At 27.6% G+C, this 11887-nt stretch overlaps 1 protein-coding gene across 2 annotated transcripts in view; it reads right to left on the reverse strand.

Moving 5' to 3' along the window:
- Nucleotides 1–909, reverse strand: part of LOC124499174 (uncharacterized) — a 37248-nt gene extending 36339 nt beyond the window's left edge. Inside the window, exon 1 of one of the 2 annotated variants that reach the window (XM_075730980.1) lies at nucleotides 423–909. The gene's annotated coding sequence lies outside the window, so the exon portion shown is untranslated. Of the gene's footprint in view, nucleotides 1–352 lie in introns of both variants that reach the window. The other variant, XM_075730978.1, reaches the window with a different exon arrangement.
- Between the last annotated feature and the right edge of the window lie 10978 nt (nucleotides 910–11887).

An 11887-nucleotide genomic window follows, 5' to 3' on the forward strand; every position in this document is an offset into this window, starting at 1 on the left:
AATAACAACAGCAACAACAGAAAAAAAAGAATATTCTCCAAGCAATTAATGAATGAATGAATAAATGACAATTAGTAGATTGAATAAATATAGAAAACAACAACAAAATAAAAAAAAAACCAAGTGGTTATTATAACAAATATTTCAAGAATGTGAAATAACCCATAAGAAAAGATGTGAAATCAAATGTGTCCACGTATTTTTTTTTGTGTTGATTAATGATAATAAACACGTGAATTCGACATTAAACACCAAAAACAAATTGAACAAATTGAACAACACAGAATAAAACAAAAAAAAACAAGAGAAAAAAATCAATCAATCAATCAATAATAATAATCAGAACACAGACCATTAATATATATATATATAATTGATAAATTGAAATTTAATTTGAATTTGAATTTTTGTTTTTTTTTTACATTTTCATTTTCTATTTGTCCGTTGTTTGTTGGTCATCGATATTCATCATCCATTTAAGCACAACAACGATGAATTTTTTATATCACATTGTAGTTGAAGAATATAATGAAAGAAAAAGAAACGAATCCAACAGGCCTCGTTTTATAATATACGAAAACATACACAAACATATACCATACACGCACATACACACACTATACACATTAACAACAATCAACAATGATGATGATGATTATGAATACGACGACAACGACGACGACGACGATGAATGGGCAAACATCATCACCGTTAGAGTGGCTAATTCATTCTGAAATTGTATATATGGTTCGTATAAGTGTTCGTTCGATGAAGAAAGGAGAAAAAATTTTTTTTCTTTTCTTTCATTAGTTTTTCTTTTTTTTTCTTATGCTTCTTTTTTTTATAACACAAAACCCAATAAATAAAAATGCAAAGAAATGGTTTATATTCTTATTTTACAGTATATTCTCTATGTGATTCCCTATACAGCAATACACACACACACACACACACACACAAACGGTGGATGATGATGATGATGATGATGAAATAAGAATCTACAGCTTGGTGTAGAATGGAGGAGGAAGAAGAATGTGGTGGTGGTGGTGGTGGTTATAGTGGTGACTATTTAGATTGTAGCGAATAAATTACTGCAACAGTAACACAACAGCAGCAACAACATTTACTACGATAATAACCTAAAACAGCAGCGTTAATAATAATAAAAATAAACGGGAAAAAAAATGAGATGATTTTATATTTTCACATATAAGCAAAAGAAAAAAAAGCCAAAGGGGAAATTGAGATCAGATCAGATCAGATCTTTGATCACTAGTATCCAGTGATCGGTGAAATATCAAACTGAATTTTTTCTTTTTTTTTCTGTTTTTATTTTCCCCATTTTTCTGTTTTTTCCAGCTACCCCCTCAAAAAAAAATAGCTCTTGTCAATTCAGTTATAGATGGAAAAAAAAATTCGGGGCACAGAATCAATGAGGGGCCCGGTTTCATTTTGTGTGTGCATTTTGTGCATGTGTATCAAGCCGGCTGCTTAGCCATGAATGAATGTTGTGTGTGTGTGTGTGTGTTTCTCTCTCTTTTATTTTTTTGGCGCACGCCATATTCGAGCCGGGCGTCATAGAACCATTGCACATTTAATTTTTTTTTCTTCTCTCTTCGGTTATTCATCATTCATCTATACTACTACAAAAAAAAATAATGCAAACATGTGTTTTACGTCGACGTCGATAAGAATAAAATGAAACAAGCAACATAATAATGATAATGATTTAGAATAGAATGCTACAAGCAACTTTCTTTAATAATATGGATGGAATATATAAAATAACATACGTGCGTAATTTAACCAAAGAAACAAAAAAAAAAGTGTACCAGTACCAATGGCCAAAGCAACCAAAACAACAACAACAACAACAACCACCACCACCACCACCACCACCTTCAACATAAAGAACAACAACGAAGAAAATCAGCTACCACCTTTTCAAATAGACCACACAAAACCTAAAAACCAACCATCATCATCATCATCATCATCCTCATGATGATAATGATCCAAAGTGTTTTACGTCGCCGCTGTTTTGCAATATTGGATTTTATTTTATTTTGTTGATGATGATGATGTTGTTCACAATTTTTTTTTTCTTGATTCTCCCTCTTTTTTTTCTATCTTGATCTAGAAATGATTTTTGAATGATGAGTGATCAAAAGTATGTGTGTGTGTGTGTGTTTATGTGCGTGAATCCAATTGATGAGGAGGATGAGAAAGAGTAGAAAAAAAAGAGGAAAAATAATGCATGCGCCAATCAAAAAAAAAATCAATTCAATTATATCATCACCAACATCATCAAAAAAAATTGATCAATTAGTATAATTATCATGATGATTAGGTTACTAATCGACATCAATTTCATAACCAAAAAAAAAAAAAAAAACAGCAACAACAACAACAACCAAAGTTCAATAATATGGTAGGTTACATCACGAATAGGAAGAGCATGAGGAGAAGAAAAAAAGAGCAACAAAAAAAAAAATGAATCTTTATTTTCAAACACAACAACAACAACAACAAAAATGACAAAATTTCCATAGCAATAAATGTGTGTGTGTGTGTGTGTGTGTGTGTGTGTGTATGTGTGGGCGTAATGGATCACTTTTCAAATTGAGCTTCTGAAATTTTGAAAAAAAAAGTTTCACACTTAAACACACACACACACACACAAACAAATATATGAAAAAAAAAGATTTACCATTTTTTTCAGTAAATAAAAAAAAAGAAAGAAAGAAATTATCGGAAAAGATACTCGTTGTCCAATATATATATAAATGAAATGTGTCTGCGTGTGTGTTTGTATCCTATTCACGTCATTCAAAATGAAGAATTTAAATTGAAAAATATTCTTGTTGCATTTGGCCAGGAAAAGAAAAAGGTATTGATATTGTCAGGATTAATGAACAATATATATATATATGAAAGATTCCATATACGCAAACAAAACAAAACAAAAAAAAATGAACGAGAGAATCAAAAGAAAGAAAACTTTCAAATAATAATAGATTTATATATATTCAGATTCAGACTTTGTGAAGAAGGAAAAAAAAAATAATTAATGATACTAAAATTGAAAATTTCTTCTTCATTTATCCATCAACACCATATAATCTTATTATTATTATTATATAATATAAAAGTTATATAATAAAAACGAAAAATAAGCGTCTCAACGAATTTTTTTTTTTTTTTTTTTTTGGTCCTAGCTTAATTCACAAATTTTATTATTATGCTCTATTATTGTTATTGCTACTTATGTCACCACTACTACTACCATAACAACAACAACAACAACAACAACAACGATAACTACTACTACTACTACTACTACTACCGCTACAATGATTATAGTTTGTGTTATGTAACTAACAAGTATACTTGATATGCATATATAACAACAATGTTAGCAATAAGAAAAATATAACAAGTATATACACACATGAAAATAAAAAGAAGAAAAACATTAAGGCCATGGCCATGGCCAATTCAACAGACCATTGTTGTTATTGAAGATTATTTGGTTGTGAGAGAAAGAAAGAAAGAAAGAAAAAAAAGGAATTACATTTACAACCTACACAAGCGCAAGCGTTGACGTGATATATAATATATCCACATTGATCGGAATGTACGAAATTTGAATTTTCAATTTCAAATGATGATGATGATAATATTTCACTAATGATGATGATGATGATGATGATTGGTATGGATCAAAATAGATTTTTGATTCATTGTTTATATTGATCTTGATATAATATAATATTTTTTAAAATTATTAACCATGTGAATATGAATCAGCCAATATATATAGTGTTTCCGTTTGTTTACAATAAATTGATTGACTGTTATTGTAATTTTTGTTGAGTAAAAAAAAAAAAAAAAAATTATAATCGAAAATTAACTGGAAAATTTTTGTTTGTTTGTTTTGTTTTGTTTGTTTGTTTTATTTTGTTGTGGTATGTAATTAAAATAAGCCAGAGCATGTATCGAAAATATTTTTTGGAATCATGAAACAAAACAAAACAAAACAAAAAAATTCTTAATTCTTTTTCAATCTAATTTAATTCTTATAATTCATTGGGTTTGTGTTGATTATCACGGATTTTTTCTTTTTCTTATTATTTTTTTGTTTTGTTTTGTTTGGTTTGGTTTGGTTGTTGTAAGAAAATTAACATAAACTTTGTCCATGAAATAACTACGTCGTATGATGTTGTTTTTTTCTCTGTGTGTATTTGATGTATGTGTGTGTGTATGTATGGAACATAACATAAAACATTGGAAAAACGAATTGCCTTGAACTTGTCTTCGACAATAACACCAAAATAAAATGTGTTTATTTTGTGTGCAAAAAAAAAAAAGAAAAAAAACACACACAAGATATTTCCAATTTAAAAGTACAAAATATGCAACTATGTTACATTGAGAATCGTTATTCTTTTTTTTTATATATTATTCTGAATTTTACTTTGTTTTTTTTCTGCTACAAATACTGAAGAAAAAAGGGACAACGAAAAAAAAAATATCTAAAAAATTTCAAATAATAGAAACAAATGATGAAGATGATGATGAAACGAAACGAAACGAATAAAAGATTAAAACGAACAATAATCGATCAAATTGATCGATCAAACAATCAATCAATAGATCGATAGAGATCAATCGTTTGATCGATTTGATGAAGGTTACGGCTTGTGGGGTTACCAATTTTTTTTTCTTTTCTTTACTTTCAATTTTTTTTCTCTGTTGTTGTTGATGATGATGATGATGATGATATTTTTCTATCTATATTCTCCACCCTTCAATCTCTTTCTCTTTGTGTACATTTTTTTTTCAATTACCGTTTTTAGCATTCACAAAATTTTTTTGATTTTTTTAAAAAGCAAAAAAAAAAAAAAAATTCCACCATAGAATAATTTCATTTCATTCAATTGGCAAAAAAAAAACTACTGTCATTTTGCTTTTTTTCCGACACAAAAATAAATAAAAAAAAAAGATCTCCAACATCATAACCCACGGGCTATTCATATATGAAAATGTGGTGAATTTTTCTATTTGACAATATTGCAAATGCGCAGAAAAATTTTTTCCAATGACAGTATGACGGATGATAATAATGTCGTTTGTTTGTTTGTTTGTTTGTTTTTTTTTTCGTTGTTATATTACATTATAATGAAAAGGAAAAAAAAATTCTTTATCAAATTGCGATTGCGTATGACGGATTTCGAGGACAGCCATATTGATCATCATCATTAATGAGTGGAAAAAAAAATTCAAGAATCGAACCACCTGACTACGGTATTCCATAAAACAAACAATCACAAATTGGTATATAATGATAGTCAATCAAATTGACAAATAGGAGAACAGAAAAAAAATGATGACCGTTTAATACAGATAATAAAGAGAACGAAAAATGTTCACAATTTTTTTTTCCTATAAATCAACAATTTCAATTATGATTTTTTTTTTTTTTTTTTTTTTTGGTTTTGCCATGGCAATTAAATTTTTGTGACGAAGGAAATTGAATGAATTGAATAAATTGTGTACATAATAAAAATTCAATGTGATAATATTACATTGACGACATTATTATCATCATCATCATCATCATCATCATCATCATCATCATCATCATCATGAAGATGAAGATGAAGAAGTAGAAGAAGAAGAAAAAGATGAAGATTGAATGTAGAAGTAGCATCATAGCTGTGTTTTTGTATCATCACCATCATCATCATTTCAAAGAATTCCCATTATTCAACTTATTGTGTATTAATATGATGAAAAAGAGAAAAAAAAATTTATTTCATGGCCATCACACTTTAGGACAACAACAACAACAACAACAACAGCAACAAACAAACAAAACAAACCGAAAATATTGCATTGAGGGTTTTTTCTATGTCATTCAATTAAATTCAGGCAATAATAGCAGTATAAAAGTGGGATAAAAGTTTTTTCTTCTCTCTCTCTCTCTCTCTCGCTTTTTTTCATTTGATCATAATCATTTTATAATAAAAAATGTTGATGATGAAGGTTTTAAATTTTATTAATATTTCTGAATTCGGAATTTTTTTTTTGTATGTAAACGGGTTGTAAATGTGATGATGATGATGAATTTTGTTTATCCACTGATTAGAGATTCAATTTTTAATGTTGATGATGATGATGATGATGATGATTAAAGAAATGAAAATGAAAAATAAAAATAAAAATTTTTTTATTTTTTTACCTGTAATTTAAAACCATTGAATTGTTTTCAAATGAATCAATGAATCATTTTCAGAATAATTTTATTCTTTCATTTTTTTCCGTATAATAAGATCTATGTTATTTGAGAAATTCTTCTAAATACACACACACATCCCACACACACACACACACACACTGATACTTGAACAACATTACAATGTTAAATTTAAAGTGAATCGGATCAGTGAAATGAATTTTCAATTTTATTATTATTATAAAACAAGGAATTTTTCACACAGTGAAAAAATGTGTTAGAGTGATTTTTTTTGTGTAGAAAAAATTAGAAAAAAAACTGTTTTTTTTGTCATTTCCTAAATCCAATTGTGTGTGTGTGAGTGTGTGTAACCACAAGAATTCTGCCTACCCAATAAATTTTTTTTTCTCGCCCACCACCATCATCATCGTAATCATCAGTGTGTCGGTTTTCTGATGACAATATGGATTTCATCATAGAATCGTTTTCGGAATTTTTTTTTTTTTTTTTTAATTTTGTCAGAATAAAAATTTGTCACAATTTTTTTCATCATAGCCATGGTTAAATTAGCGAGAAAAAATTTGTACTTTTTTAAAATGAGACAAACAAAAAAAGTATATATATAGGAAATATTTTCCAAGAAATTCTTTCCATTCCATCCTATTCTCTCATCTTCCCCCTCTCTCTCTCTCTCTCTCTCTCTTTGGCCCAGAAAATTTAATTTTTTTTTCTTCATCATTTAGTACATTGAATTACATGGCCAAATAAAATTGTTTGGATATAGGTACAACTTCTTTGTCTCCTGGCACTTTTATATATAATATGTATCAGGAACACGATGTGTGTGTGAGTGGTGGAACACTTGTAGCTATATTCTATTATATTTCATTAATTCTACTACTATTTTAATAATATCCAGCTCATCGTCATCATCATTATGGATAAGGGCCATGGACACAGTAACGGCCTTGTAATCGAATTCATATGAGTTGCGCATGTATCATTAAATTCTACAATATTCGGTAATGTTTATTCATCATCATAGAATTTGTTGCCCAAATCAATAATGAAAATATGAATGAAGCCAATGAAATATCTGTTGAAATAAACTTTTGAGTGAGAAAAATTTTTTCATCCACATTTCAATTTGTCAATAAAGTGAATAGAAAATGAAACCAATTCAATTATTGATTATATATCTATCTCTTTATATCTTTGAATATATAACTTGCACTGTATAAACAAAATCATCAAAAACGTAAAAATCAAATTGAAATTGTACATTTTATTTATTTCAACAATCAATAAGATTCTTTAAAAGAATCGACAACTTTTTTTTTGTTCATTTATCCATTTACATACATTCACTAAATATTGGCTGTGCGGCCATGAACCAATGGATTTACAAAAATAAGCAAACTTAAATCAAAAAAAGCCTAATTAAAATCATATATACACAAACACACACACACACATTTGGTATATTCTAGTGAATACAAAATAAAATGTACAGAATAATAAAGCAAAAAAAAAGTCATTAAATTAGCTAATAATCAAATGACTAGATCGAACAACATTAAACACGAGAATGAAGAGAGAGAGAGAGAGAGAGAGAGAGAGAGAGAGAGAGAGAGAGAGAGAGAGAGAGAGAGAGAGAGAGAGAGAGAGAGAGAGAGAGAGAGAGAGAGAGAGAGAGAGAGAGAGAGAGGGAAAAAGAAAAAACCTGTTGATAATCAAAATAAACATTATCAATCGATCGATCGATCGATCGATTGATCAGTTGATGAAAGGATATGGATTATAGATTGGATTATAGTATGTTTTTTTTTCTTGTTTCAATGATAATAATGATGATGGAAATTTTTTTTTTTTTTTAATTCAATTCAATTCAATTCAAATCAACTTTTAAAGGAATAATTTTCATTTTATTTTGTTTTTGTTCATTCAATCATTTATTCATTATATATCTAAATGATGATGATGATGACGACAATTATGATTGAAATTCTTTTTTCTGTTTCTATTTTTCTCTCTCTCTCTCTCTGTGTCTCTTTCTTTGAGTTGCCATGTTTAATAATATCTTGATTGTTGCAGATATGAATGAACTTAGAATCCAAACAGTAAAAAAAAAAAAAATAGAAAAACTATAAATACTAACAACGACTACAGTAACAAAAAAAAACAACATCATCATTAATTCAATGAAATGAAAAAAAAAACACACACACACATACACACATCAAGGTCTTTACCAAAATGGCCGTATAAATTGCATCGTTTTTTTTATGTGTGTGTGTGTGTGTGTATGTGTTTGCGTTTGTTTGCCATACAAGATACAACACAATTCAATTCCATCAATTTGTTGCATTAACTTTTCTTTTCTTTTTATTTTTACCACTTATTTACAATTTATATTTGGAATAAGTATGAAGTAAAATACAAAAAAAAAATAAATTGGCCAGATTAATAATAAATGGATTTATTGAACGATTGATAATTACTATGCCAATCATTCATCAATGGATAATCAATGGGTTTAGTTTTCTTCACCTACATACCCATCTATAAAGGAATAAAATCTTAGAAATGTTAGAAAAACAAAAACGTATAGAATTTTGATCACATGGCTTTTTTTGGCAATATTTTGCAATTTATTAGTTTAGTAGTAAATTTCCCTTTTTTACTACTTTCGATAGATGATGATGATGATGATATTTGATTTTATTGCCAATTTTTTTTCTCTCAATATTTGTGTCAATAATAAATTTTTTTTTTTTATAATCATTTTTGATTCATAGATCGATATTGATAGATGGATTTAATATTTGTGTGTGTGTGTCATTGTCATCAATGTTATGCAAGAATTTGTGTTAACAAAAAAAAAAAAACACAAACAAGAAAGAAATAAAAAAAAAATATTCCAGAATAATCTATATTGATTGAAATGATGATGAATGAATTGAATCGATTGTTTTGATGAACATCATCATTATCATTATTCTTGAATGAAACGTGTACCACAAAATTTTTTCCGGTGCAATTTTTTCTCTCTCGCTCTCTCTCTCCCTTTCTCTTCTTATACGGTTAATTTTTTTTCATGTACAAATTTCATTCAATGAATGAGAAAAAATAGACAGAAAATAATTGGCTGCGAAAAAAAAATCGAAAGTAAAACTGCCAAGAATAAGCAATTAAATCGACAAAAGAATGAATTTGAAATCAATTTTTTCATACAATCATTATCATCATTAGTACAGTACACACACACACACACACACAGTGTACACATATAGAGAATCAAATTCTTTTTTTTTTGGAATTTTTTTTTTGTCATTTCAATTTCTAACCATTTCTCATTTGTTGATCGAATACGATAATGATGATGATGATTATCTGTCTATGTTTATGAGTGAATGAATTGAAAAATTGAATTTAATCGATAAGTCCTTGATGGATATTGGAAAGAAGAAGAAGAAGAAAAAAAAATTTTTTGTTTGTAATGATTATATTGATTTGAATCAATATGATGACGCCCAAAAAAACAAGCAACAAAAATAGCTTCGATTGTAAGTGATTGATGTAAGAATCTGACAATTAAATTTTATAGTTTTTTTTTCTTAATAACAATGACAATCACTAAAAAAAAGAAGAACTAGGTTATACCAATATGGATTCTACCAAATTTGACGGAAAAAACACTATTGATTCAAATTAAATACAATGTTATTATTGGGAAAAAATTTTTTTTTTCCACTGTTCATCAAAATATTCTCATTTATATCACACATACATTGAATTGCTTCGTCTGTGTCTGTGTGTGTGTGTGTGTGTGTGTGTGATAGAGTGAAAAAACTTTTTTTTTTTTTTTTTTTGTTATTCTGATCTTGTGACACAATCATCATCATCATCATCATCATCATAAGATGACAAACGACTACATAAAAATAAAAATATATCTTTATTCATTCAAGGTAGAAAAGCATATGTGTAACCTTGCTCTACAATAAATGAATGTGAAAGAATGAATACTTTACTAAAAAAAAAAAAATTTTTGTTTCACTTTCACAACTAAGCAATCCATGTTGTTGTCGTTGCTGTTGTTGTTGTTGTGATTGCAGGCAATTTTTTTATTTTTTTTTGATCTTTTCAAAGAATCAGATGATGATGATGACGATGACGATGATGATTGTGATTGTTATTTTGTTGGTAATGGGGATAGAGAGAGAGAGAATATCTATCTTTATCATGTCAAAGATGAAATCTCTTTTTGGATTCTTACTCTTTTCATTCTAACATTTGAAATAAGAGCTGAATAATAATAATAATAAAAAAATTCTTTTCCACTTTCAAATAAATTCCTAATTGTACATATGATGTGAAGAAATAATTTTGTACTTTTTTTTCTCTTAATTTGTTTTTTTTTATTTGGCTTCTGGATAATCCTTACGATGATGATGATGATGGTAATGATTCGTATTTTTATAATTACTATATCTTGCCAATTATTTTGTATTTTTTTTTATTCTTCGGTCTTTTTTTTTATATTCTGTGTTCTGTATATTTTTTTTTTTTTTTTTGCTGTTTATTATATGTGAATGTTTGATCCACGTGCGATCGTATTTTGATCTCTCATACTACGGACTATATGGCTTCAATTTGATTTAAATGATAAAAAAAAGCAAATTATTCTTACTCGAAAAAAAAGGATCGGATGGATTCCAATATGCCATTTAATGATGATGATGATGATGATGATGACGATGAAGGAATGAAGAGAGAAAAAAAAATCAAACACAATCTGATATTCATTGGCCATTCAATGATTCCGATGAATTTTTGTTTTTTTTCTGTTTTTTTTTTTCTCTCTCTCTCATTCAGATGACAAACATAAATAAACAAACATGGAATAGAAGAGAAAATTGAAATTGTGTATACACAATATTCATGGAAACAATTTGTTGCGATAGTCAGTCTGTTGTGATGGTTGTCATCAATTTTTTTTTTCGCCTGAAAAGCGCTTGAAATGAAATGAATCAAGAATACTAGAGGTTTGGTCGATTTTATCAATGAAATGAAATTTTTTTTTTTTTGATAATTTTGTTTGGTAGATCGATTGAATGGCAGTGCCAAAAAAAAATAGAAACGAAAAATATAGCTTTGTTTGGCCACACACTTGAAACAACAGACACCCACGCACACAATCGAAGAATCGTAAGAATATTAAAAAAAAATTGAAAAAAATCAATTTTTTTCAAACATTTTTATGACATGTTGAAATCATTTTCTTTCACTTTTTCAATTTTTTTTTTGCTGTATGCAGCTCAATGAATAATGATAATATCATAAATTTGTTTCGGCTTTTTTTTATCCAAACATTCAAATGTTATGTCGATTCATTTTCATCGACATTTATTTTCCGTTTTTTTTAAGAATTTGAACGTTATGTTATTCACTTTGTTACAATGGAAAAATTCTCATGAAATGTATCATTTTTGTTCATATACAAATAATATTGATTTACAAAATTAAAAATAGCAATGATCCCAATGGCGCCATCTTTTTTGAATAGTTTTCAAAATTTCATTTCATTTCATTTCATTTTTTTTTTTTTTTTTGGAATTTCAATTCTATTCTATCTCAATTATATGT

This window comes from Dermatophagoides farinae, chromosome 5, assembly GCF_024713945.1.
Source record: "Dermatophagoides farinae isolate YC_2012a chromosome 5, ASM2471394v1, whole genome shotgun sequence".
In the NCBI taxonomy this organism is placed as follows: domain Eukaryota; kingdom Metazoa; phylum Arthropoda; class Arachnida; order Sarcoptiformes; family Pyroglyphidae; genus Dermatophagoides; species Dermatophagoides farinae.